Source organism: Hoplias malabaricus, chromosome 13, assembly GCF_029633855.1.
Source record: "Hoplias malabaricus isolate fHopMal1 chromosome 13, fHopMal1.hap1, whole genome shotgun sequence".
Taxonomy (NCBI): domain Eukaryota; kingdom Metazoa; phylum Chordata; class Actinopteri; order Characiformes; family Erythrinidae; genus Hoplias; species Hoplias malabaricus.
Window position 1 is genome coordinate 19,660,647 of NC_089812.1, and position 27,202 is coordinate 19,687,848.

Consider the following 27,202-nt stretch of genomic DNA (forward strand, 5'->3'; position numbering starts at 1 on the left):
TAAGGGTGTCACGGTATTTGCTTAATGATTCTATAATGTCATAAAGTGTGAAGCACAACAAAATACAAACAAAATACACAGAGTGAGACTACATGAATCTAAAGCCTAAAAATGTCAAGAACCAATATCGGCACATCATCATCACTGTTATGTGACACAACATTCACCGCTTATGCAGTTCAGGGGTGTGGTGGGTCCTGAGCCTACCCAGAATCATTGGGCGCAAGGTGAGATCTGACATAACAGAAACAACAAAAAAGCTACAACATCAGTTGTCATAACATAATACGTCTTGTCACTCCTGAAAATGTTGTGACATGAGCAGAGTTGCTGTAGGATAGGTATTGATAGGTAGTAAAACTTGTCAGAACACCTCTTTACACCACTTTTACAAAACAATAACAGACAGTGTGCAGCCTCATACATGAGTACCACCACAGCCACCACAGGTGACCACTGCTTTGTCCTACAAACATTTTCACACATTAAAAATTATACAGAGAGAAAGAAATCTACTTTTGAAAGCAAACACATTAGCGCTAACATTATGTTTCACATCAGAGCTCATGCTTGCTCTTGCTATGCATTTGCTCAATCAAATACTTTATATATATTTGGGGATTGTGCTGTTACCCAGTGTCTGCATCTTTGAGTCACAAGGGCTTAAATGAAAATTGACATTTTATGTTAGTAAATGTCTTGGTGCAATATGCTTTCATTGCATTAAATTTACAAAAATGTATTGTAATGTGTAGAAAAAAAAATACATGGAAACCAAAGTCAAAACAGGGCAGATTCAATTTCATTAACAATCAGTAAAGATAAAACATAAAGTGGCCCCAGCCCTACTGAACATATCAAAGTGCACTGTTTTCCATTGTTTTTAAGTAATTGCTTCCAACAAGTCCTGTGGTTCTGGTGGTGTATACACTTACATTCTACACAGTGTGTAAATTTACAACAGAAGTAAGCCAACTACTGTCAATGTAACAATGTAAGCTGCCTGTAGATGTTCTACTGTGAGTTTTTTATGTCATCTCTAACACTCATAACAACACTCAAACAAGAGTTATAAAAAAGCCATGTTTTTGTCCTCTGCATAAACTGTCTCACTCATTGTGAAGTTGAATCTGAAGTTGAAATTATTAGACTGGAGTCAAGCATAAGCAAGATTTGCTTAGGTTGATCCCTTGGCCTTCGGGGCACCTATGGCACAACTGGCCTCAGTCCATTGGCCTCTTGATCCTGTTGACCCTGTTGCTTTGAAGAAGGCTGTGGCCTGGCCTGACCCAGGACTAGACAGGTAAACCCACAGGTGTCCACAACTCAGGACTGTGAGCTCAGACACAGTCCCTACACAGAGCCACTTGGCCAGGAAGAACGTCCCTGCAGGGACAGAGGCGCCGGTGCTTGGTGCTGACCCCAGCACAACTGAAGAGCAGTGGCTCTTTCTGTAAGAAACGGAGAAAAGGAGAAGATCCTATCCACAGCTACTGCAGGGAAAATGTGGTCATCTCCGCTTCGAGAGCCTCGCACTGGATATCAAGCCTGTTCCAGACAAACATACACGTTTTAAAGAAGTGTAGAAATGGTAACCACATACTGAGCACTTCAGCAATTCATCCTAAAATGAATGATACAGTAAGTAGTTTGTCTTTCTTCTATTCTTCTGGAACGGCTTTGCACTATTGATTATGATTACTATGTGTTATAGTCACATGATATTTATTTATTTATTCATTTATTTTTTGGTCCCATTTCAAATTTCAGAGTTTAGCTAGGGTGACCAGACATCCTCTTTTACCGGACATGTCCTCTTTTTTTAGACTTAAAAAAATGTCCGGGCAGAATTTCACAAATGTCCAGGATTTTGTTTTTCTAGAGTTTATATAGAATTTCAAGAAGCATTTCGTTCACAAACTATAGTCCCGTTTGGTTCGCTTGAGTGAAAAGGGGGAGTGGTGAAGTAGCCTAAAATCTTCTGATTGCACGGTCTGACTGTACAGCTACCATTATTGGTCAATAACCTTCTCTGTAAACATTTAATTTGTCAGTCTGCACTTCAGTAGTCCTTGTTTACATCAGGCAAAGCTCATGTACCTACCCTCATCTCGAGCAGCTATGCTGAAACATAAATGTAAGTTCTCAGATGAATTAAAAACGAAATTCCCATGTTTTCCCATGTGTAGCAAATAAAGGTGTAAAGGACCTAAAAGCACACATAGGTTCAGCTAAGCATTCAGCAGTGAGGGGAACTCATCACCCCCACCCCCCAACTACTGTAAACAGATGGGAAAGATGGATAAATTTAAGTCATAACACAGCTATACAGCTCCAAAGCCCAATGGATTTTGTGTCAAGGGCTGGGAGTATAAAGGATACAAAAGTGTTGCATAATAAGCAGAAAAATAAAAATTATCTGCTGTTAGATATTAGCATATTTGTACTTGTGCTTTATATTAGCTTTAGTACTTGTGTTATTTCAATCATGTTTTGGTTTGATGTGTAAGAAAATATAGGCAAAGCCACATGTTCTTGTCTCATTCATCTCCCCAGTGCGCTGAGAGTCATTCAATTATTCATTGTATGTAACCGCTTATACAGGTTAGGGTTGCGGCTAGGGATGTCTAGATCCAATCTCAAAGATCTGTATGGGGGCCAATCACAGCATTATTTTACTGATCTGTATCAGCTTTATTGAGTTCAATCTTAAGTCTGTTTCCTCTAGGTGACAAACACAAACTCCCTCAATCTCCTGTAGCACATTTTTTAAACGTTGTTGTGATCGGGCTCTGCTCGCCAGCATAGCGGACACTCTTCTGTTCTGCACAAATGCACATTTCTGTGAGCCAGATTCAGAGCTGGAGACATTTTATCCTGTATTTTTGAGGTGAGACTGTTAAGACCATGATTTGTTTGAGAAATGCTGCTGGAGGTTGGGCGGATACTCCACAACTCGCCGAAAACAGGAGGTATCGCAGACACTCCACAACTCTGAAACAGAGAATGCGCTTCTCATTGGTCATCACTTTTATTAAGCTAATCAGCAGCGAGAGTTAGCTGTCCATCATTTAGTGCTGTTGCCAATCGAGTCACAGTCGCACCTACAGAGGTTTGTTGAGCGAATAATGTCAATGCTGAAAGAATAAATTATTTTAGCTGTCATGCTCTGGCCCTGTCTCATGCTTTCCTGCTGTCTGTCTCCCTTATTTCCTTTATCTCTTTTCCCTGCCCTAGCCCTGCCTCAGTCTTTGCCTTCTCATTATCCTTCCCAGGTGTTCCTTGTCTGTGGTCTATGTCCCTGTGTATATATACCCCCTTGTTCCCAGTGCTGCTCTTGTGTATAGACCGTCTTCCCTGCCCAGCCATGACAGAAGACCAGACCTCATAATGGATGTAGCAGGGAATCCATGGCCTAGGGGAGCCATTCAGTGTTTCGGTATTCAGCCATTCGATATGTTTCTGTATTTTATGCATGTCCATCTACCTCCTCATCTTCCCTGCCCAGCCATGACATGACCAGACCTCATAATGGATGTAGCAGGGAATCCGTGGCCCAGGGGCCCCATTCGGCGGGCTCCGTTCCATACAGGTATTGGTTCTCCCACCAGGTATCCCATCAGGAGGAAACAGCCCCCTCCCCCTACCCAACGTGGTCAAGTGGTCAAGGGACTTAAGGGATTTCCTCATGAACGTGCTCACTGGACCTCCCGAACCCTCAACAGCTCCATCACCTGCTCTTTGAGCAGCCCAAGCCCCTGCCTCCATGGACATCGATGCAGGGCTTCCTGCTTCCATGGACATCAATGCTGGGCTCCCTGCTTCCATGGACATCAATGCAGGGCTCCCTGCTTCCATGGACATCAGTGCAGGGCTCCCTGCTTCCATGGACATCAGTGCAGGGCCTCCTGCCTCCATGGACATAACTGCAGGCTGTGCCCACAGCTCCTGCTCCTGCTCCAGTGCCAGTGGCTCCTTCAGCCACTTCTGTCCCAGTGCCTGCAGCAACAACTCTCGAAGCTCCTGTTCCTGTGTTGCCAGCGACGACCCGTGTTCCCGTGAAGGAGGCTCCTGCAGCTTCTGTTCCCATGAAGGAGCCTCTTCTGGTTCCTTCCGCTTCTGACTCACAGAACTCCCGTCTTGTCCTCAACTCAGTTTCCAGTTTCCGGTCTGTCCTGTCAGAGTTCAGTCCCCTGTTCAGTCCACTTCGCCAGCTCTGGGGGGGTCTAGGTCTACGCGCCCAGAGCAGTTGCGCATTAAGAAGCAGGGGCTTCTGTCACACTTGTAACCGTCCCTCCCAGTGTTGTCTAGTAGAGTAGGTAAAAATATTTCTGAGGTTCAGGAATCCCTGCGCTTTGTAACACCATATGGTTTAGGGAAGTCAACCAAGAAGCATGAGGCGTTCTAAGACCAAGACACTGCAGACAGAAACATGCAAAGAAACCAATGTATTATACCAGCCATCACATAATATACAGGCATATATACACATACACAGCAGCTGTGGAGTATAGTGTATCCTAGCTATAACTTAGAGATCAGACTATTGAAAACTGAACAAAATAAAAAAGAAAATAGTCCATAATGCCAGATTGATGGATAGACAGAAGGATGGATGGATGGGTGCATGCATGAAGAAGCTCTGGCTGCCGAACAGACTCTGACCCTAGGCCCTCTGATTTCCCTCCCACACCCACACATTTAGAAAACAGTAAGAAAAAAGACCGTCCAGGAAAATGTCCCCTTCTACAAAAAGAAGACAAACAAACAAACAAACCCTGATTCTAATAACGTCCAAACAAATTTGGTTAGCCTAGCATACTAGCATAGATTAGCATAGCAAACAAGCTAACCAAACAAATAAATAAACCTTAAGCAAAATACCAATATACAAAACCCTGATGCAAATATAAACTAGTCAGCTAAAGCATATAAGACACCAGAAAGCAAAAATTTACTTACAATTGAGCAGATAAACATAGTTTCTCAAACAGGGGATCACCAAAGTGGAGAGTAGGTGCCCTTCTAGTCACTCTCTCACTTCCTGGTTGACTCCCCCCTTACATATCAAATACAAGGTAACCTCCCCGCAGACACCCAGAGGTTGGGAGGAGGAAGTGCAAACAAAAAAAAAAAAAACACTGAGAATCCCAGAGTGGTTACACACTTTGGCCCTGTCTCATGTTTTCCTGCTGTCTGTCTCTCTAGTTTCCTTAAAGACAGCTTTTTTTTTTTTTCTTAATTTGTCACCTGTCAGATTCAAACCTCTCCAACACAGAAACATACATCTACACACAAAACCAGACAACCGAGCACTGAGAACAGGGGGGAGGAATATAATTATTTGTAATATTGGTTGTCTGGTTTTGTGTGTAGATGTATGTTTCTGTGTTTAAGTATTTTATGCATGTCTACACAGGTTTATGGCTGTTTTCTGTTTGTTCTGGTTTAGTTCTGTTCAGTTTAGTCTAGTTTGTAGTCCATCTGTCCTGCTTGTGTTTATTTTCATATTGTGCCAGCATCTTGGATATAAATAAACAGCAACTTGGATGCTGGCAATTTTGTTTCTTAAGGCGAGATATTTTATGTCAAGCAGATACACTGGGCTGATTTTAATAACTATAATGTATTTTAAGGGCAGCATGATGGTGCAGCAGGTAGTGTCGCAGTCACAAAGCTCCAGCGACCTGCTCCAGGTGACTGTTTGTGAGGAGTTTGGTGTGTTCTCCCTATGTTCGTGTGGCTTTCTTCCGGGTGCTCCAGTTTCCATCCACGGTCCAAAAACACATTGGTAGGTGGATTGGCGACTCAAAAGTGTCCGTGAGTGAGTGAATGAATGTGTGTGTATCGTCCTGTGAAGGACTTGCGCCCCCTCCAGGGTGTGATCCCGCCTTGTGCCTTGTGATTCCGGGTAGGCTCTGGACCCACTGTGACCCTGAATTGGATAAGAAGTTACAGACAATTAATGAATTAATGAATGAATAATGCATTTAAGTGTGCACCTTGTAATCTAGGAAAATAAGTATCGGATTGGGACTTGGTATCAGCAGAATCTCAATATTAAAAGACCTACAGACACATTTTGAGTAGCCAATTCACCTACCAACATGTGTTTTTGGACAGTGAGTAGAAACCGGAGCACCTGGAGAAAACACACGCATAGACGGGAAGAGCACACCCAACTCCTTACAGACAGTCACCCAGAATGGGCTGGAATCCACAACCCCAGGACCCTAGAGCTGCATGACCGTGACACTGACGGTTGTGACACATTACCGCCTGGAGCAGATTCTTGGAGGACAATGTTTTATCACAACTGTCTGCCTAAAACAGAGTGTTGTTTCTCTGCTTTGTCTTAAAGTTAAATAAAGTACTTCTCGTTTGAAAAGATTTTGAGGTCAGTGAATTATGGTTTCATACCACAGAGAAGCTGTAGCCAAGTTTTAAATGTCTCCATACACCCTCTGTAAGGCACAATATATGTCATAAGTTTTCAAAACTCATGCAGTGCCTTCGTATGTCATTTTTAATGGGGCTGTAAGTTTATATTTCCCTGTTGAATTAGTGTCTAATTACTTTATAAATTATTTTTAGTTGTATCTGTGATATGCACTATGTATGGTGCTATTTGGGATGTGTCAGTGTCACGCCCTTGTCCTGTATCTCTTTTCCCAGCCATGTGCTTTATTAGCACATGGCTCTGTTTGTTATTGTTCATGTCTCCGCACTTGTCCCACCCTTGTTCTGCCTCCTTGTCAGTGTCCTCGTCAGTGTTATCTGTCACCCTCGTTATCTGTCTCAGGTGTGTCTCGTCTGTGTTATGTACTTAAGTTCCCTTTTTCTCACTTCCTGTTTGTTGGTCATTCGTTTCATTCTCCAGGTCATGTTGCTCTGTCTGTCTGTCTGTCTGTCTGTCCTCTTTTAGGTTTATTCTGTCTGTCCTCTTTTAGGTTTATTCTGTCTGTCCTCTTTTAGGTTTGTTCTCTGTCGGTCCTCTTTTAGGTTTGTTCTCTGTCGGTCCTCTTTTAGGTTTGTTCTCTGTTTAACTCTCCAATGTGTTTGTCCCATTTGCTCTAGCTCTCCGTATTCTAGTTTAGTTTGTTTAGCTCCCTTTGTCTAAGCTTTGCCATAGCTTAGTGTCATTGGCTGAGGGAAAGGGTCCATCCAGATGACAGAAGTCCTTTGAGTGAGTAAAGATATAAAAACAGTGATGAATGTTACCTAGATTATTTGTTTGCCTGATTAAAATCACATGATGAGCTGGTTTCAGGATAGACAAGAGTCATGGTGGATCTTTTGTTTTTCCTACATTGCTTACAACACTGCCATTTTTTAAGGATTTTTAAAAGATACAATTTATTTTAGACAGGTACTGAATTTTGCATACACTAATAGTCTAGCACAGGTGTGTCAAACCAAATCCACGGAGGGCCGTGTGGGTGCAGGTTTTCTTTCCAACCATGTCGAAGCGACACCTCATTTTACCTGTTTATAATCATTGGATATAATCAATAGATCTTGACTTTCAGTAGTGTGGGGCTTTTGCGTGGTTGAAAAGAACACCTGCACCCACACGGCCCTCCGTGGATTAGGTTTGACACCCCTGGTCTAGCAAGATATTTAAAATGCTTGAACTATTACACCTCTATATGGTCCCCACTCACCCTTAATCCAGATTTTCCCTCACAGATTAGAATCATTGGTCTCATGGAATAGATGTCAGAAGGAAACTTTTTTTTTTCACATGTAGTTATTGTGGTTATTTTTTTCACGTATAGATAATTTGCACAAATTAAAATTAGCTTTGACATATGAAGCATTGATTTTATAACTTATTACAATTGAGAGACTTTTTTGTATATTTGAAAAAGCAGGGTTAAATATGTATGAAATGTATAAATATCAAGGATCATTTAATATCTCCTGGCAGCCTCAAAGGCAAGATCTCAGTGTTTTTCAGAATTCTATCAGGTATGGGCTCACTTTATTTTTTAATGCACTGAGCTTTCCGTGAGAATAAGTCTTTTAGTGATGATGGTGATTGGTTTTGTACATACCAGCTTATTTTCTTCAAAACTGTTTCTATACATGAGCATAACTTCAAATGTATCCAATGTATTTACTTTTATGCATTTACAGAAAATGTTCCCCATTTAAAGAAAATGTTCCCTATATGTTCAAGACATCTTACACAAGTAGTTAATTATTACCTGTGGAAAAATTAACTTAAGAAAATTAACAAAAAATGAAATTCTGTCAAATCAACAAATGACAAATCGTGTGCATCTGCTCATTCGATATTTTTTACTTAATGAAAGTTATACAGAATGAGCTTTTTCTCCTTTGTGGCAGTAACTGCTTCTAGTCAGCTGAGAATCTTGTACACAGGTTATCAAAATACTGCTGTCAGAATGTCATAACATTGAGCCACAAGGACATCAGTGAGGTCAGGTACTGATGTTGGGTAATCCCACCCCCCCATGATGAAGCGGTTACAGTTGACTGATTGAAAGTGTGAATACATGAACTAATTAAAGTTTGATTGTGTTTGTGAGCAGCAAAACAGAGCAGAAACATCTCTATGTATCTTTGAAGCAACATGCCTTAGAAATAAATTGAATTCACTAGTTCTGCAAAAGCATTAAATGGTGGACAACCTTATATTATTATATATATAATAATATAGTTATTATATTAGTCATATTTGGGAACCACGCCATGATTTTAACTTGTAATAATAAGTAAACAGCTATTGGCACTGAGATTTTTAGGATGCTGGTATGAAATCATACCTGATGCTGGATGTAAGCATCCACTCTCTCCAGCATTCCTTCACAGGTGTACTCATAAGGCAAGTGGGGCTCTACCTGTACACACACAAAACAAGTAGCAGTAAGAAATAACTAGTGAGTCAAGATTTATCTCCAACTCAAGCAGCAATGACTCAAGATTTACTTTGAATTCAGTGGCTCCAACCCAATCATTATTGATTTGAAATCTGACTCTGACTCCAGTGGCTCAAGTCTTTAATCCAACCCAAATCCCAGAGATTTGAGACTTGTCTCAAACCTATAACTTATGCCAACTGACACTACATTAAATACATACAACTGACATGCATTAAATAACCTTCATTTTGCAGACATTTAGCTTTATTTTTCCATTAACAGTAGTGAATGTAATAATAATTTGAATGACGAAGGCAAATGTTTTTTATATTACATTTGTGACATTATTATATATATATATATATAATTTTTTTTTTCCATTCTTTGGCAATTTTTTTTCCTGACCCTCGCTGCAAAAATTGCATAAGATTGTGTTTAATTGATGGCTCATAAAGTTAACAAAAGTACAGCAGTTATATTTCAGATAACATACTTGCATATAGTTGTGGAGTCTGGAAAGGCCATGGAGAATGATTTCCGGGCAGCCTCAAAGAGGTTCTGGAAATATTCTTACAACTCATTGTCTAAGCTGTGCTCTAAAACTCTAAAACCCATGAGACATGCCTCCTGGACAAGAGGTAGGGCCAGAAGTGTCTGGGGTGTCAGATTCCATTTCCTGGCCTGAATTAACTGAAGTGGTTCATATCCTTTGTAGTATGTTAAGCTTGTTCAATATGGACATTGGACTCAGTGCTGTGCCTGTTTCCACTCCTGTTCCTGATGTTCATGGAGAGGGTGGTGAGGCATAGCCTGGGACAAGAAGGCTTCCGTCGAGAGGCTTGGGAGGTGGCATCTCTGCTGTTTGCGGACGATGCTGTTATTCTGGCTTCCTTGCACGGAGGCCTCCAGCATTCACTTGAGCAGTTTGCAGCCAAGAGTGAAGCAGTCAGTATGTACTGTACCAGATCGTCATGGTGAAGAGAGCTGAGCCATAAAGCAAAGATCTCAATTTACCTTTCAGTCTATATACCCATTCGCTCTAAGCTCTGGGTAATTCTCCAACGAGTTACTGGGCGTACTCTCCATGATCGGGTGAGGAGCTCAGTGATTAGGGATGAGCTCTGAGTAGAGTCGCTGCTCCTTCGAGTTAAGAGGAGTCAGTTGAGGTGGTTTGGAAATGGATTAAGCGGAAAAGATGATGATGATAATGATGATGAGATACTGTCTTACAGCTAGTAAACAGATGCACTGTTAACAGGTTACTGAAAGTATGTTAAATATCTAAAGAGGGGAAATCAAAATAAAGTGTTACCCAATTTGTCAGATGACCTTAGAGTTCAGTGAAAAACTGATTTCAGGTAATTCAGCTTGTAATGTAAATATAAATAACTCTGACATACATAAGATGTAGTAGAGGAAGGCCTGGGTATACTGAAAATGTTATGACTGCGATTATTCAAATCAAGTGATGGAGAAATTTTAAGATCCAGCCTCTAGATTTCCATTTCTTTTAATAAAAGAAAAAAGGGAAAACACCACATTCCACAGCAGTGTGTGTGGAGACTCCATGAAAACACACGCCCACACACATAGTCTGTTGGAGACTAGGTCATGAAAACCTTTTCCAGGTTGACCCTGTGATGCTCACAAAATGTCCATACCTACACTAAGTGGTCAGTTCAAAAGTTATGACCACTATTAAACCAAAGGATAACTCTTAAATCAGTTAAGGAATCCTGGGGAGTAGACACTAAACCTATCCCCTGATAGAACTCTCCTAAAAGGACATTTGTCAGACCTAATCTCACCGAAGATCGCGAAATGGCCCTAAGGGAATGCAGCTAAATTTTGTTCTTGAAATATCATAGACAATCCAGCCGGAACAGCATGAACCAACAGTGCCTCCAAGTGGACATTTGGGAAATCATGTGTCACCGAGAGCACCCTGTTGTCTCTCTCTCTCTCTCTCCCTCTCTCTCTCTCTCTTCCTCTCTAGTTTTATCGCTGTCCCAAAAAAGAGTTATCTTGGACACGTATGCTTTTCTGAATCCAGTTATGCATTATGTAATATTTTCTTATTGTCTATCATATGTTATTCTCAGGTGAATGTATACTAACATGAATTGATTTGACGAATTGACGTTCATTTCAAGTCACGAATAAATTCCTTTCTCAATTTAAAAGAATGTTAATTAATCTCTAATAACTAGAATAGTTGGTGCAACTACATCAGTGTACTCAACGTATTTAACATTCAATTATATACGAGATATTAAATCAAGGATGTTTTATCTGTCCAAACAGCGTTAAGCATATCTTTTTTCATGTGTACTTCCCCGGGCCCAGTAGCCAATCAGAGAACAGCTACCTCCTAAGTGGGCGTAACAGTAAGACGGCCGAAAGGGCGTGGGTCGAAAAAGAGTCGCCTAAGGAGTCGCTGTAGAGAGTTGAGTTGCTGAGTGGAGTCGACTTTAGCAGAGAGACACTGAAAATATTGGGATCAATGGAATAAAAGAATGAGCTCTGACTGGAAAAGACTCTGAAAACTTGGACTACCTTAGGAGCCTAACCTTAGGAGCCTCCTTTGAAGCTCCCTTTCGGGGACTCCCAACCAGGACAGTGAGCCGAGAGACAAATCTCCAACTGATGTCACAACGCTCTGAGGGACCCTGAACCGGCTTAAATTATTAATATTGTTATTATCTAAAATTAATAATAATAGTAATTAATTTATAATTAAAAACCACAATTAAGCAGAAATAATTCAAACACTGTTACCACGCTACACAGAGGATGTGGGGAAAAACACACATGGTCAATTTGGATGGAAACAAAAAACTACCAAGGCCCCCATAAAAGAGGGAAATACCCTAGGACCCCATGGAAATTTAATCCCAACCGGATAGGGTTTAAGATGCTATAATCAGTGTTCTCCAATCCAATGGCCTTTTACCTCACACAGAACACCTCAGCTAATTTAGAATTTCCTAGTGTCAAGTGGTGTCTAAGTTTGGCACTAAAATCTGAGAAACAGTAGATCTTATTAATCTAAATAAAGTCTAAGTAAGTTCTAGATATGTAGTAGCTTGATGCATTGAAATGCAGGAGGAGAGCTACATTAATGTTATAATAGTCCAAGTGCAACATGAGGTAAATAGAACCTATTGAATCAACTGTAATCAATTCATGTTTAGGTGGGATTGAGTTGGCCTTCTAATGTTTTTAGTATTTGGGAAAAAAATGGCTAATCTCTGAAAAGTTTTATTTGTTGCTGAACTGTAAAAGCCGCTGTGTTTGACTTGAAAAGTAGGAGCTAATGACTGCATGCCACTTACAAGGTGCACTTCACTCACAGCCATTGATTGATTGTACCTGCTGGTTGTGGAGGAGACAGATTTAGTGCTCTTGGAGTGATTCATTCTCCTGGCTTTTCTCCAGAAAAACAATACTAGCATTGGACTTCAGTTGTGAGCCACATAAACCCAGGATCAGCTACAGCTGAAGTTGAGCCATCCACCATTCATAGCTAATAGGTCCACAGCCAGCGAACCCTCAGTACTCAAAAAAAACTGAGCCCATTCCCTATAACTGGATTTACCAGGGAAAGTTCCAGCAGCTGTAAGACCAACAGTGTGCTGAAGACAGCATTAGAGAAGGAAGGTCACCTTGGCTTTCAGAACATTCCGAATGACTACATCCACCTCCTATGAGTTGTTGTAGTCCACTGTGATGACATAGGGTCTGCCGATGTTCTGTTCAGCGTAGGGGTGTTGAGAGGACACCTGATCAAAAGAAGTATTAGAAAAGAACAGGCAGATCGGTTAGTACATAGATCATTGGATAAATGTTTGGCATCCATGTTTATTATACAGTGGGAAGCTATAGAACTTTTTTAGAATTTTTTCTGTATGTCTACTATGTTAATATACAAATCATCACCATCCAAATAAAACCATGCATCTCCAAAACAGTAACTTTATAGAAGGAAAAAAACCTTGACCTTAACAGTCAAAGGAAGTCAATGTAATTCTGGAGCCGTCCTATTGATCCATTCTACGTGAAATTTTCACGCAATATGAAGGATACCAGCTGTGTTCAAATACTGTAATAAAATAAAAAGCAACAAAAATAGAGATGCATGTTCTTGAACTGTGTGTTCTCCCCGTGTCCGCGTGGGTTTCCTCCGGGTACTCCGGTTTCCTCCCACAGTCCAAAAACACACGTTGCAGGTGGATTGGCGACTCGAAAGTGTCCGTAGGTGTGAGTGTGTGAGTGAATGTTTGTGTGTCTGTGTTGCCCTGTGAAGGACTGGCGTCCCCTCCAGGGTGTATTCCCGCCTTGCGCCCGATGATTCCAGGTAGGCTCTGGACCCACCGCGACCCTAAATTGGATAAGCGGTTACAGATAATGGATGGATAATGGATGTTCTTGAACTGACCTCTCTCGACAAGGGCTTCCCTCTAAAGAACTTGTTGTTGAGAGAGGTGCGGGGGGAGAATTTGGGCTGCAGGAAAATACAGCCATTGGCTATAGCCTCCAAAGGGGCAGGACCTTCATATGGAAAGCCAAATCCTACAAAAAGCTGAAGACACATTGCCCAGTTAGACAATGGAAGGCGCAATCAGTCAAAATGAATCTTCAGTGATTCTTTTTCTTACCATGAAACAGGTGTTATACTGATACATACTGACCTGGATGTATCGGAGATTCTATACTTATTTAAATATGGCTGCCCCATTGTAAGGGACCATCTCTATGGACAACAAAATGATTCAGTCAAAGCAAAGCAAAAAAAAAAAAAAAAAAAAGATAAAAAATACACGATAAAAAATAATAATAGATTAAATTCACTTTCGGGCAGCACGGTGGCGCAGCATGTAGTCACACAGCTCCAGGGACCTGGAGGTTGTGGGTTTAAGTCCCACTCTGGGTGACTGTCTGGGAGGAGTTTGGTGTGTTGTCCCCAAGTATGCATGGGTTTCCTCCGGTTGCTCTGATTTCCTCCCACGGTCCAAAAACACACGTTGGTGTGTTTGGATTGGATTGGCTACTGAAATGTGTCCATAGGTGTGAGTGTGTGAGTGAATATGTGTTTGTTGCCCTGTAAAGGGCTGGCACCCCCTCCATGGTTTATTCCTACCTTGCACCCAATGATTCCGGGTAGGCTCTGGACCTACAGCGACCCTGAACTAGATAAGTGTTTACAAGGAAAGGCAAGGCAAGTACATTTATAGAGCACAATTCATACGGAAGCAATTCAAAATGCTTTACAGAAAAAAAAACTGTTAAATTAAAAGCCAGAATAAAATCATAAAAGTCCAATAAAACAATTACATAAAAATAGTAAAATGATTAAATGATTAAAAATGATTAAAACAACTTAAAAAGATACAATAAAAGAAAATAAATAAAATGCTGTTACAGAAATAAAAGTGCAGAACATTTTAAACTGAGCTTTAAGCCTGCTCAAACAGGAATGTTTTAAGCCTTGATTTAAAAGTGTCTAAAGTCAGGGCTCTTCTAATATTCTCAGTCAGTTGGTTCCATTTATGAGCGGCATAGTAGCTAAACGCTGCCTCTCCGTGTTTAGTTTTGACCTGAGGCAGGACTAACTGACTAGTTTCAAAAGATCTGAGCTCATATCTCTGTAGCATATCTGACAAATACACTGATCCTGCACCATTTAGAAATTTATAAACCAGTAATAACACCTTAAAATGCTGATTTAGTAACTGTATTAATATGACTATTGAAACTGAGATCTGAGTCCATTAATACAACAAGGGTGCGAGCCAGTTCTTTAGATTTGAGGGCTCTCGAATCCAGATACGTAGCCAATCTTTGTCTCTCATCGCTGTTCCCAAATAGTATAATTTCAGTATTCAGCTGCAGATTCAGCTGCAGATGTCCCATCCAGTTAGTGATGAGTTAAAGGCACTTGCTTATTCAACTGGACTATAGTCGTTGGGGGACAGGGCCATGTAAATCTAAGTATCATCTGCATAGCTGTGATAGGACAGCCCATAGTTAGAATCTGGCCAAGAGGAAGCATATATAAATTAAATAAAAGTGGATCAAGAACAGAGCTCTGGGGGACACCACAGGTCACTGGCATGTTCTCTGAAATATTATTCTCTATTTCTACAAAGTAGTTCCTGCCTTCCAGGTAAGAAACAAACCACTTCAGGACTGTTCCAGTCCTGTCCCCAGGAGTCCAACCCAGTTTGCGAGTCTATCTATAAGAAGCTTATGGTATCAAAGGCAGCACTAAGGTCAAGAAGTAACAGAAGAGATACCTTTCCAGCCTTTGTATTTAATCGAATGTTATTAATTACCTTGATTAGAGCAGTCTCAGTGCTGTGATTACATCGGAACCTAGACTGGAATTTGTCTAGGCTACTGTTTATGGACAAGAAACTAATGATTTGCCTGAAAACTATTTTCTCAATGATTTTGCTAATGAACCGTAAATTAGAAATTGGTCTGTAGTTTCTTATCTGAGATGATTCTAAATGTTTCTTTTTTAGAAGAGGCTTTACAACTGCAGTTTTTAGTGAGCTCAGAAAGACCCCCGACATGAGTGAGGTGTTTAAAATGTGGAGTATGTCTGGTGCTATAGTGTGAAACTCACTCTTTAAAAATTTGGTTGGGAGTGTGTCAAAACTGCAAGTGGATGGTTTGAGATGATTAACTATGTCAATTAAAATTTCATTATTAATAATACTGAACTCTGACATTTTAACTAAGAAGTTTTTTTATGAGGTGATGGAGAGTGTACAGACTCGTTGTTACTAATCGTTTGTCTGATATTTTTGATTTTATTGTTAAAAAGTAATGCAAACACATTACATCTTTCAGTTGTTTATAATTCAGGTGCCATTTGTGTGGGTGAGTTTGCAAGTCTGTCAACCAGGGTGAAGAGGATTTTGCTGTTGTTAATATTATTGTTGATGATGCTAGAGAAATAGGATTGTCATGTTTTGCATACCGTCACGTTGTATTCACGTAGTCTATCTTTGTGGATTTCTTTGTGAATATGAAGACTTGTTTTACACCATCTGCGTTCTGCCTTGGATTTGAACAACAGAAACATTTCTCCATGGTGCTATTTGTTTGCAAGACAAAGCCTTCACTTTAACTGGCGGAATTTCATCCATAACACTGACAATTTTTGAATTAAAACTATTCAGCTGATCATCAACAGAGTTGGATCGTTCACATGGTGTAGTGCAAATTTTACTCATGAAAAGTATAGCTGTGCAGTCCTTTATAATCCTTTTCTTGACACAAACTGTTCTGTCCCTGATGACTGGTGAGGCCCACCTATCAAAGAACACACAGTAGTGATCTGACAACGCAACGTCCTTTACAGTCACCGATATGTTGAGACTCTTTGAGATAACAATATCCAGCGTGTGACCATGTGTACTCCCTGTAACATGCTGTGAAAGACCAAAAGAGTCCACTATTGCATGTAGTTCCTTGGCAAAAGAGTCCTTAGGGTTGTTGATATGTATGTTACCAGCAATAGCACAAATGGTCAAAGTCAGTAGAAATAAAAGTCAGCATCTCTGTAAATTCATCAATAAAATTAGCACTGTACTTCGGAGGACTGTAGACAGTTACTAGTAATATCTGTGGTGTCCCTTTCAGAACTACACAGAGGTACTCAAATGTTGTGAAGCCACCAAATGATAACTGCTTGCACTGAAAAGAACCATGGAACAGAGCAGCTAGACCACCACCTTTTCTACTGGCACGAGATACATTTAAAAAATTTAAATCTGGAGGAGCCAACTCCAATAAAACAGATGGAGCACTACATTCATTTAGCCAAGTCTCATTTAAAAGTATAAAATCAAGCCCATGTGCTGTAATAAAATCATTAATTAAGTGCGATTTGTTTGTGAGAGATCTGATATTTAGAAGAGCTAACTTAGTAACTTTGACACAGGACCTCGGTCTCACATTTTATATGCTGTTGATTGGCTTCATTCACAGAATCTGTCCTGAATTCCCTGTTCTTTCTCTCTCTGATAAGTACTGGAATGGGAGAGATTACAGGCACCAAAGGTCCAAGCTTGTTTTGAAAACATCATCACTGTAGCAGCCAGGACCCGAAAAACATCACTTTTCCTCACCTTTATCAGCTGATGAAGCTGTGTGAAGCTCCTGCTGGCAATGGGGCTGTGAGTGAAGCTGCCTTTCCGGGGGTCGAGGAGCTTGTCTCTTTCGTTGAGGTGCTCTAAGTGGTGATGGAGCGTGATTTTTCTTAGGGGGCAGTCTGGGGGGACTGCAGTGGGGAATTGGCAGTAGATGAGGGTGGAGTAGAAGCTGGGGTGGTTCTTTCTTTGCATCTGAGGATTGGCTGACAGGGAAAGTGACAGCCTTGTTCCAGCCGATACCAGCTTCTCCATGGCTGCTGGGAAGTTCAGGTGGGGTGATGTGGGGGTGGAAATAGAAGACATGGGGGATTCCTCTTGGGATTTTGGTGTCTCTGGCAGCTGATAGAATTAGTCATTGCCACTCATGTCCATTGTCTGCTGCTCCCTCAGGTCGTCCTCAGTGGGGGGACAATGTTCTGGCTCTGACATAGTGTCATCAGCTTGTACAACAGAGTTCCTGGACGTTGGTTCAAAGATTAGGGTGTCTGCTATAGGTTTGTTCGGTTTTGTGACTGGCTGACACTTCTGGCACTTTCTGCGTTGTGTTCACTGTGTTTGTGATTTTCACAAAGGGCATGAAGTGGTTCAAACCTGTTTTTCAGCTGAAGTGAGTAAGACTGATATTCTGGTCTGGTTCTGTGCTGTGATGTCTCAGCAGCAGTGTTAGGTTTAGCAGCTGAATTTCCTGGACCAGCTGTGGTACCAGGAGTAGAAGACAAGACTACAGAGCTATACAAAGCATGGCGCTTGGGTCTAGCTTCAATCTGCACCCCTTGCCTGTCTCTAGCTGTACTCACTCAGATACTCTATCACAGAAAAACAAGTAGGTTTCGAAAAAAGAAAAGAAAAGAAATAGAAGATAGCAGAGCTAAGCAGCAAAGCGTCTGAATGGCAAGGAAGCAGAAAGCATACCCAATTGGTATTCCGTCAATTGTTACATAAAATAAACGAATGAATGAATAAATTCTCTTTAATATATCATCGCTGTCCAATGAAAAACATGTATCTCCAAAATAGCAACTTGACAGGAGAAGGAAATAAAAACTTAATGTTCAATGGATGTCAATGTAAAGCATTTCCATTGATCCATTCATCATGAAATTTTCACACTATGTGAAGGATAGCTGCAGTGTTCAAACGATGTAATAATCTTGAAATTGACACAAATGCACATACATGATATTCTATGAACATATTTTGTTGGTTAAAGTGGCCTGTTTCTCCTTTAAAGCACATGTGAGAAATCTGATGATAGTACCTTTGCTTTCCTGAGGAGCTGCTGGAGCTCCTGTTGGGGTAACAGGCCATGGTTCTTCACAAAGGCAGGCACTACTGGTGGTCTCTGGGTTTCAAAGTAGACTGTCCCATGGATAACCATATAGCGATGAAGGATGGTTAGGAACTTTTCGTTACCCTAAAAGGTGGTGAATGTGGAGGAAAAATGAATATTGGGAAACAAAATGAAGGAATCCTGTGAAGTGTATTATTGCCTGAAGCATCACTTCTTTAAGTTCTTTTAAACCAAGAAAACATGACTTTATTTTTTATTGTAATGCGCTTAAAACCATTAAAAATGCCATGAACTCTCTACTCATCTTTTTTTTTTAATGATAATATCACTAGCTTTTGAGAACACACGTTCACAGGGTACAGAAGTTGTAGTTAGAGAAAAAGATATTTGTGGACCAGTGTATGAAGATGGGGAAATACTGCAGAGCGTGATCTCTAGTATTCAAGGGGGTCCTCTGTTCTTGCCAAAAATGCACCAGTTATGTATCTCCTTACTTTCACAGTGGCTTCTGCAGTGGACCATATGTGTCATCTTGATCCGACAGTCCAACTGCTCGCACAAGATTTCAGTTGGTTGGGCTGTGGCCTGAGATGTTGATGGCTGATCAGATTGAGGCTCAGCATTCTGGACCTCTGCCAAAGGCTTCTCTTGTGTGTGTGTGTGTGTATAAGAGAGGGATAAGTGTGGTATATATTTAATACATATTTAAGCATAAAAAAAATATGTAATGTACGTTTGAACTCATCACTCTTCATAATTATGGCCTCTTGTCATAATTGTCATTATATAATATATATATATATATATATATATATATATATATATATATATATATAATGCCATTAAATCCTCGCAGCAATGTGCCTACATATACTGTAGTATAAAACCTTCCCAAAAATTAGAACTGGTAACTGCTCCAAAGGTGGACAAACCCCTATTTCAGAAGAAATATTGGCTAAGCAGGTGTCCAGAAGGTAGTCCAAAAGGAAAGTTACACACACACAAGGAGAACTTGTCACACGCACTGTAAAGTGAGCATATATTTAAAAGGTATGGTCCAGATCTAGCTTATACAGTTGTGGCCAAACTTATTGGCACTTTTTAATAGTTTAGTATTTAAAAAAAAACATTATATTCAGAAATACGTGAATATGTACCAACTTTGTCACGAGTATTTTAGTAGCATGTCCAAATACAAATAACTAAATAAAAATGTTGACTTGTCATCATACATGCCGTCATTTCACAAAAAGAAAGATGAGTAGTAAATGACATGGACACCCTTTCCTAAAAGGTGCACTGGACTTTCCCTAAAAAGCACTGAAAAGGTGGAAACAGGTGATGCATTTCAAATTACAGTGGTGAATGTGTACTTCTTCTAACTGAACAAACATTCATGCCAGAATTGGCCCACATGTCTAAAGATCAACCAGCACTTGTAAGCCAGAATCTACCCAAAACTGTGTATTTGGGTTTATCATGGTTTCAGATTTTTGGATTTAATATTATGATGATATGCATGCTAAATTGATTTAAAAAATGTGCACAATGTCAATTAGTGTAAACTAATTGCAGGGAAAAATTATTAACATTGTTTTTTCTCCTTACAGATGAAACAGTGGCCACTGGTTTAATGATGGCTAACAAGACTGGGAGAAACTGTCCACAGTGTTCAAAGCTTGGAGTTATGGTATTGTCTTCTCTTCTTTTTGCCCCAATTTAGACTGGCTATTTGCCCAACCCATCTGCTAAGAGTCCCCTATCACACACATTGTTGTTGACATGTGGGTGAATATCGATGTATGCCTCCTCAGATACAACTCTGCTACTGCCTCTTTTTAAACAGCTACTGGTGCAACGTCACCAAACAGATAAACACACTAGAAGGAAAGTGCTATCAACAGCTTGTGCCAACCAACTGCTCAGGGGTGCTGTGGGGAGAGCGTCATCTACCGATCTAGAGAGAGTACGGCCAATTGTTACTCTCTGATCCTGGCTGCAAATGCCGATTCAAATGAACGAAATCCACTAAAATGTGCAGGGCAGGGTGCCTCCAGGACCAAGGTTGAGAATCACTGTGTAAAAGAACTGTATGGAGGCCCTTTTTAAGGACTGTTTCAGTATAAGCTGATGTGACTGGCCCTTGTGCTTTGTATTAACTCATTTAAAATTCCTCAGTTGTCATAATGGTTGAAATTCAAATGTCAAAATAAATGACTGTATTGAGCATTTGTATTGGTTAATTGCTTCACTAAAAAAAAATAAGAAAGCACTAGTGTATTATTTCCTGTGTATTTATGTAAAATTAAAGTATACCATTCTATGATGAAGTTAAAAAAGGTGATTTTGCAAAATGTTCAAATAACTAAATGTATTGATTTCTGTATTTAAAGACTGGAATTTATGGAACAATATAACCTGACAAAGAATGTATTATAAGATTTTATTTTTACATGATACTAGTTTTTTTTAATGGTATATGATTGTTACATAATTGAACATTTCTGAAAATATATTGAAAAATAAAACTTGGATCTGTAAACACCCTAACAACAGACTTTTTATATAGGGTTAAATTTGTGTAAATTTACATAATTTTTCTGTATTTAACCAGAAACCTCCAGTACTATAATAGTGAGATCTCATGGATAACAGTACATCATAATATTTAGTAGGCACATTAACCAACATTTAACGTTTATGCTCTGTACATTTATAGGGTAAGGACATTTATTGACCGGTAAAGTTCTGTTAATAAAATGTGTAATATGATTTAAAAGACAGTAATGTTTGTTCTTTTAAATTAAAAAAGCCTGTAATTTGACAGATTCTTGCTGTAGATTGACTGAATAATTCTTTGAAATAACATAGCTAACCCTTTTATTTGAAGATGGCAACTTTCAAATTACAGACCTTAAATGTATTTTTGCAGTATTTCTTTAATTTTATTACATTTCAATAATGTATTTTAAGGATGAAAATAATTTTGCTACAATTTGGCTGTAAAATTACAAAGAATATATACAGTGAAAGATTGTGATTTTACAGTAATAAATTGTTAAATCACATATAGTATTTTACAGTAATTTTACAGGAACTGTTTGGCAACTTTAGCTGCAAGACATTTGACTGTTTTTAACGTTGTTTTTTTTACAGTGTACCTGAAGCTCTGAAAAGGTGCTGATATAGTGAAATGATAGTGAAAAAACACATTGTGAACATTTATTAAGTTTCCTTTTGAGCTTTGAATTTTGTAGGCATGGGTGTTGGCCACAAACTGGTGTTTACACTTTTTTGATATTTTAAGATGTTTTTCTTCTATCTTGTTATGAATCTGATGTGACACTCTTTTCTCAATACCTGTGGCTCACACATTGACTATTCATGAGATAGGTATGAAATGCAGGATTCATATACCCTCCCCACTGTCAAAGATAATGGCTGATTAGCCCCCACACCACCCCATTAGTGAGACCAAGTGAAGAGATTTGTAAATGGTGCTATTTGTTTAGCAAAGACACAGACTACATATACATACATGAATACATATGAGCTTCAGATGACAGCTTGAAAGCTGCAGAGGGCACTGAAACTTTACCACGAGATGTTTTTTTCCCTCTATCAGCTGAGATTTGTGTTGCTGCACATTTACAAAATATTTGACTTAAATTCTGTATGAGACCAGGTGTCCTGAAAAGCTTTTAGCAGTGGGAGCTGTAGGGAAACTGGCATGACAATGGCTGATCGTATTCCCCAAACACGAGGAAGTCCCATAGCTTAGGGTAAATGGACGTCCTCTTTTTGGGGCTTAGAAATACATCTGGCTGGGAATCACCAAAATGTCAGAGATTTTGCAGGTCTGCAGGCTTTCCCCTAGTTCATTTCTTGCCATAAGCCCTAAATCCTAAATTGAAGTGTTCGCTTTGATGATGCTGTTGAAAGGTGCTCAGAAAGCGCAAGAATTGAAGTGTTCACGGGTCAGAGAGTTGAGAGCTGATTTTGGACACACTCATACCGCTTCAGCACTGTAGATCCAACGTCCACCGCGGTGAGCAGCTCAGTTTTTGACTGGAGCCTAAACAGAAATATGTTGAATGTTGTTGAGGGAATATTTATCATAGTATCTTCTTTATCTTTGTAAGCATTTCTGTGAGTCCGCCTTTTGTTTTCTACTATATATTTAACAAACAGAAAGTCATCTTGTCTGCCCCAATAATGCCACAAATACATGGACACATCTCACCGTAACTGAGTTTCTGACAAGTAAATAAGATCTGTACAGCCTTTTGTTTCACTTTAAAGGAAAACGGTCACAATCTCAGGATAATTAAAGCCAGAACAACAGAGCGAGGTGTTACTCAGTATAAACAAGGCTGTGAATTAGTTACAGTATTTTATCCGTCAGACCCTTTTTAAATTAAAATCAGTACATAAACATCTAGTTCCCAGCAATGCCCTGTTTCTTTTATCAAGAATATATTACTTGGTTGATAAAACGTTAAAGTGCTTTGTTTTAGAAATGTTCAAAAGCTTAAAAGTTATAATTTTATCTTGTTGGTTTCTGGTAAATGAGTTGCTGTAATGTCATCTCAACACAGTCTTGTAGCTTGGTATGAAAAGAAAATAACTGTCAGCAACTGACAAGATAACTGACAAGATAAACTATTTTTTTAAATACAGTTTGTTCAAGTTGAATGAAAAGGAATATTATCTGTCCGCAAAAGCAAGTGTCCTTTTTGGAAACCAATATATGGTCACCCTACCATAGCTTTTATTGCCGGAGTCTCAAATTTTACATTTATTTGTAAATTTTAGAATCTGCATTTGTGAATCAAGCATGTTTTTCGTGACTTTTATTTGTTCACTTCCTCTCAAGGGTTTTTGGATTTTGCAACTTTCCTTTCACATTTCACCCAATCCAATTACTAATGCAGCCTGATCCACAAATGTGGCCAGCAGGTGAACAAGCCACAGCCAAGTGCATTTCTCCAAATACAATGTAGTCCCGTAGCTGTTTAGCTGAAAAAAGGGGAATAGGGGCCTTGGTGGGTTCGACGGCCAAGTACGGATACAAATATGAGACAGAGAAAAAGGAACCCAGAGTAGAGGAGCGAGCTCACTTGAACTCACTAAATGAAGTATGTTTGTCCAAAGCGGAAATTACCTGAGTTTGTAGGGTATATATAGGGCTAAGTACAGGTGTGGTCCTGCTCCCAAAATTATAACTGCAATTAAAAATCAGTACAACCGATGGACCTCAGCAAGCATAATCAAACTTCAATGTGAATAAACAGGGCCAAACAGTTGAATAAGTGGATATACAACCCCAATTCCAATGAAGTTGAGATGTTGTGTAAAACATAAATAAAAACAGAATATAATGATTTGCTAATCCTTTTCAAACTATATTCAATTGAAAACGCTACAAAATATTTAATCTTTAATCTTTAAACGAATTCACTAATTTTGAATTTGAGGCCTGCAACACGTTCCAAAAAAGTTGGGACAGGGTCATGTTTACTACTGTGTTACATCACCTATCCTTTTAACAACAGTCAATAAGTGTTTGGGAACTGAGGACACTAATTGTTGAAGCTTTGTAGGTGGAATCCTTTCCCATTCTTACTTGATGTACAGCTTCAGTTGCTCAACAGTCTGGGGTTTCCGTTGTCATATTTTGCGCTTCATAATGTACCACACATTTTCAATGGGAGACAGTCTAGTACCTGCACTCTTTTACTATGAAGCCATGCTGTTGCTTGTGTCTTGCTGACATAAGCATGGACATACTTGAAAAAGATGTTTGGCAACATATGTTGCTCCAAATCCTCTATGTACGTTTCAGCATTAATAGTGCCTTCACGGATGTGCAAGGTGCTGATAATCCAGACAGTCCTTTTTCTCTTTGGCCCGGAGGACATAATAATTTGAAATGTGGACTCGTCAGACCACAGGACACGTTTTTCCATTTTGCGTCAGTCTCAGATGAGCTCGGGCCCAGAGAAGCTGGTGGCGTTTCTGGGTGTTGTTGATATATGGCTTTCACTTTGCATAGTAGAATTTTAATATGTATATGGAATGGCTCATCAATATTTACGCAGTTAGTCTGCAGTATGAACCTTATAAAACAAACAAACAGACAAAAAAAAAAATATTGGATTCTATATTGGTCCTTTAAACTCTGCAGTTAATCACTCCCTTTTCCTCCACTGAGGTTTACTTGCTTTGTCTACTCTGCTCTTTTAATCATATAGGATGTCACATTGTTTAAGGCATACTGTCCAAAACACTGAGGCTCAACAGTGCACCTAATAAGTTGTGATAAGAACAAGACAATCCAGATGCAAGAACAAGAGAGATGCTAACTGTGCACTAAACTGGATAACACAACAAAAAGATCTACCTCCAATTCATGGCATTAAAGTGTGTGAACTTTGAGAGTGGGTCAAATTACAATTCCATTTAAAGGAATTGTGACATTCAGCATAAAGCTTTACTTTGATAAGTTCAGTGTATTTTATTTTACTGAAATGCATTGTATGCCTAAATATACTGAGATGGTCTGTCCCCCCAACACACATCCAAACTATCACTCATGTTTGTATCACTTTGGGCATTACTTGAAAATATCATCTGTTGTTTACAGTGTGGTGAAATTGCATAATAACTGCACTACACAAATGGCCCAAACTGACAACTGTTGGATTATATTTCATGGTTAAAATTAGGAAAACATTTTACATTTTCTGTAAACTTAAAACATCTTAAAACAGTTTTTGTCATGAAGTTTTCAGCCTCTTCATCTTTGCCTCTCCCCCTCCCCCCATATCTTTTGAAAATGTTTTTGAGAACAGTTATTTAAGGTGTTTTCGCTTTTTATCCCTGTTCAGTATTTGCCTCCAAGTAACTAACTGTATTACAGTTTAACTAACTGATTGTGGGAGGATGCACACAAAGACACAGACAGAAAACAGTCTCTCCAGCTGTCACTCTGAACATCTGATTTGCCTCATACATAAACCCATTCTGTTTTACTGGCAACACACACTGCAGGCATAGCCCAGTAGCAGCTACATCCCAATGAGCTATGAACTCATACCCACATGTAGCAAAATTTGGCCAGCAATGATGGACCTAACCATTTTAAAGCACTCTTCCACAGGCAAGAAATTAAAAGGCAAAACCCTGTTTATGGAACATGGTCATGTACTGCTTGCAGTTGAGGTTCCAGTAGCCCCAGTTGGTCCTAAAGCCGTGTAGCATGGCATATTCCTCATGATTGTACAGCGGTTCTGTCCCAAATGTGTCAATCACCCGAATATGACACCTGTCAGAGAGAAGAATAGACAACACTTCATGTCACCCTGCTTTCTTTCTGCATTTTGGACGTCCATTGACATTATCAATTGGTCCCGAAATAACTAACCTGTTTTCAACACATTTCGGACATCCATTGACGTTGTCAATTGGTCCCGAAATAACTGACTTGTTTTCAATGCATTTCGGATGTCTATTGACGTTATTAATTGGTCCCGAAATAACTGACCTGTTTTCATTGCATTTCGGACGTCCATTGACATTGTCAATTAGTCCCAAATAAACGGACTTGTTTTCAACGCATTTCGGACGTCCATTTATGTTATCAATTGGTCCCAAAATAACTGACTTGTTTTCAACGCATTTCGGACGTCCATTGACGTTGTCAATTTGTCCTGAAATAACTAACCTGTTTTCAACGCATTTCGGACGTCCATTGACGTTGTCAATTGGTCCCGAAATAACTGACTTGTTTTCAATGCATTTCGGATGTCTATTGACGTTATTAATTGGTCCCGAAATAACTGACCTGTTTTCAACGCATTTCGGACGTCCATTGACATTGTCAATTAGTCCCAAATAAACGGACTTGTTTTCAACGCATTTCGGACGTCCATTTATGTTATCAATTGGTCCCAAAATAACTGACTTGTTTTCAACCCATTTCGGACGTCCATTGACGTTGTCAATTTGTCCTGAAATAACTGACTTGTTTTCAATTAATTTTGGACATCTACTGATGTTTAAAATATGTCCTTGACAGACCGACTAATTTTAGACCTTTTTTGAACGTCCAGGGACGTTCCTTGTTTACTGGGTACGCAGTTAGCATGTGGTAGGCTAAGCTCCCACTTTTTATCGTTTGGGTCGCGGTACTTGCTGCTGAGCATCTCGGACATTTTACCAGAAAGAAGACAGGTGCCACTCTCCCCGTCCATTCACCACGTTGCTAGCCATTAGTGGCAGCTTTAATCTGGGACAGTGCATATATATCAGTTGTTGGTGAGTATGATTGGTTGGACAGTAGACATTAGGAGCTACCGTCACCTCTATTAATGAAGTTGATCAACTAAATAGGATGGAAATTAACGGGAAAATGTCGTATTTAGGTGTATGTTGGCGTGCCTGAGAACGGGTGGGCTGGCAAGCGGCATCGAGGTACCAATTCCATTTTTTTAGTTAGGCTGGTGTATGTTTTAGTTATAGATGGGTTTAAGGGCTTGAGGCACGGAGGGTATGTGTGCTTAGCACGTGGCTAGCTTTATCCCACCTATTATATGATGATTTTATATTTTTATGATTAAAATGTTCCTTTTATTAGGTGCTCTGGGGTGTCGCCATTGGAGGTGGCCCAGGAGGTGTGGAGCAGAGCTTCTCCTAGTCTCCTGCTGTTTTGCCTTTGTGGATACATTGTGGGGTTGAACCACTTTTATCTTGTTTTATCTGTTTTTTTCTTTTATTTTGATTATTTGCCCTTGTGGGTTTTCTTATTTGTTTGTTATTGAGTTCTTTCGTTTTTCTTTGCCTTTTAAATTAACCCT

General features: G+C 39.7%; 1 pseudogene; it reads right to left on the bottom strand.

Annotated features, from left to right (window-relative positions):
* Window positions 1-26,618, bottom strand: LOC136664453 (alpha-1,6-mannosylglycoprotein 6-beta-N-acetylglucosaminyltransferase B-like; annotated as a pseudogene).
* Window positions 26,619-27,202: the final 584 nt, after the last annotated feature.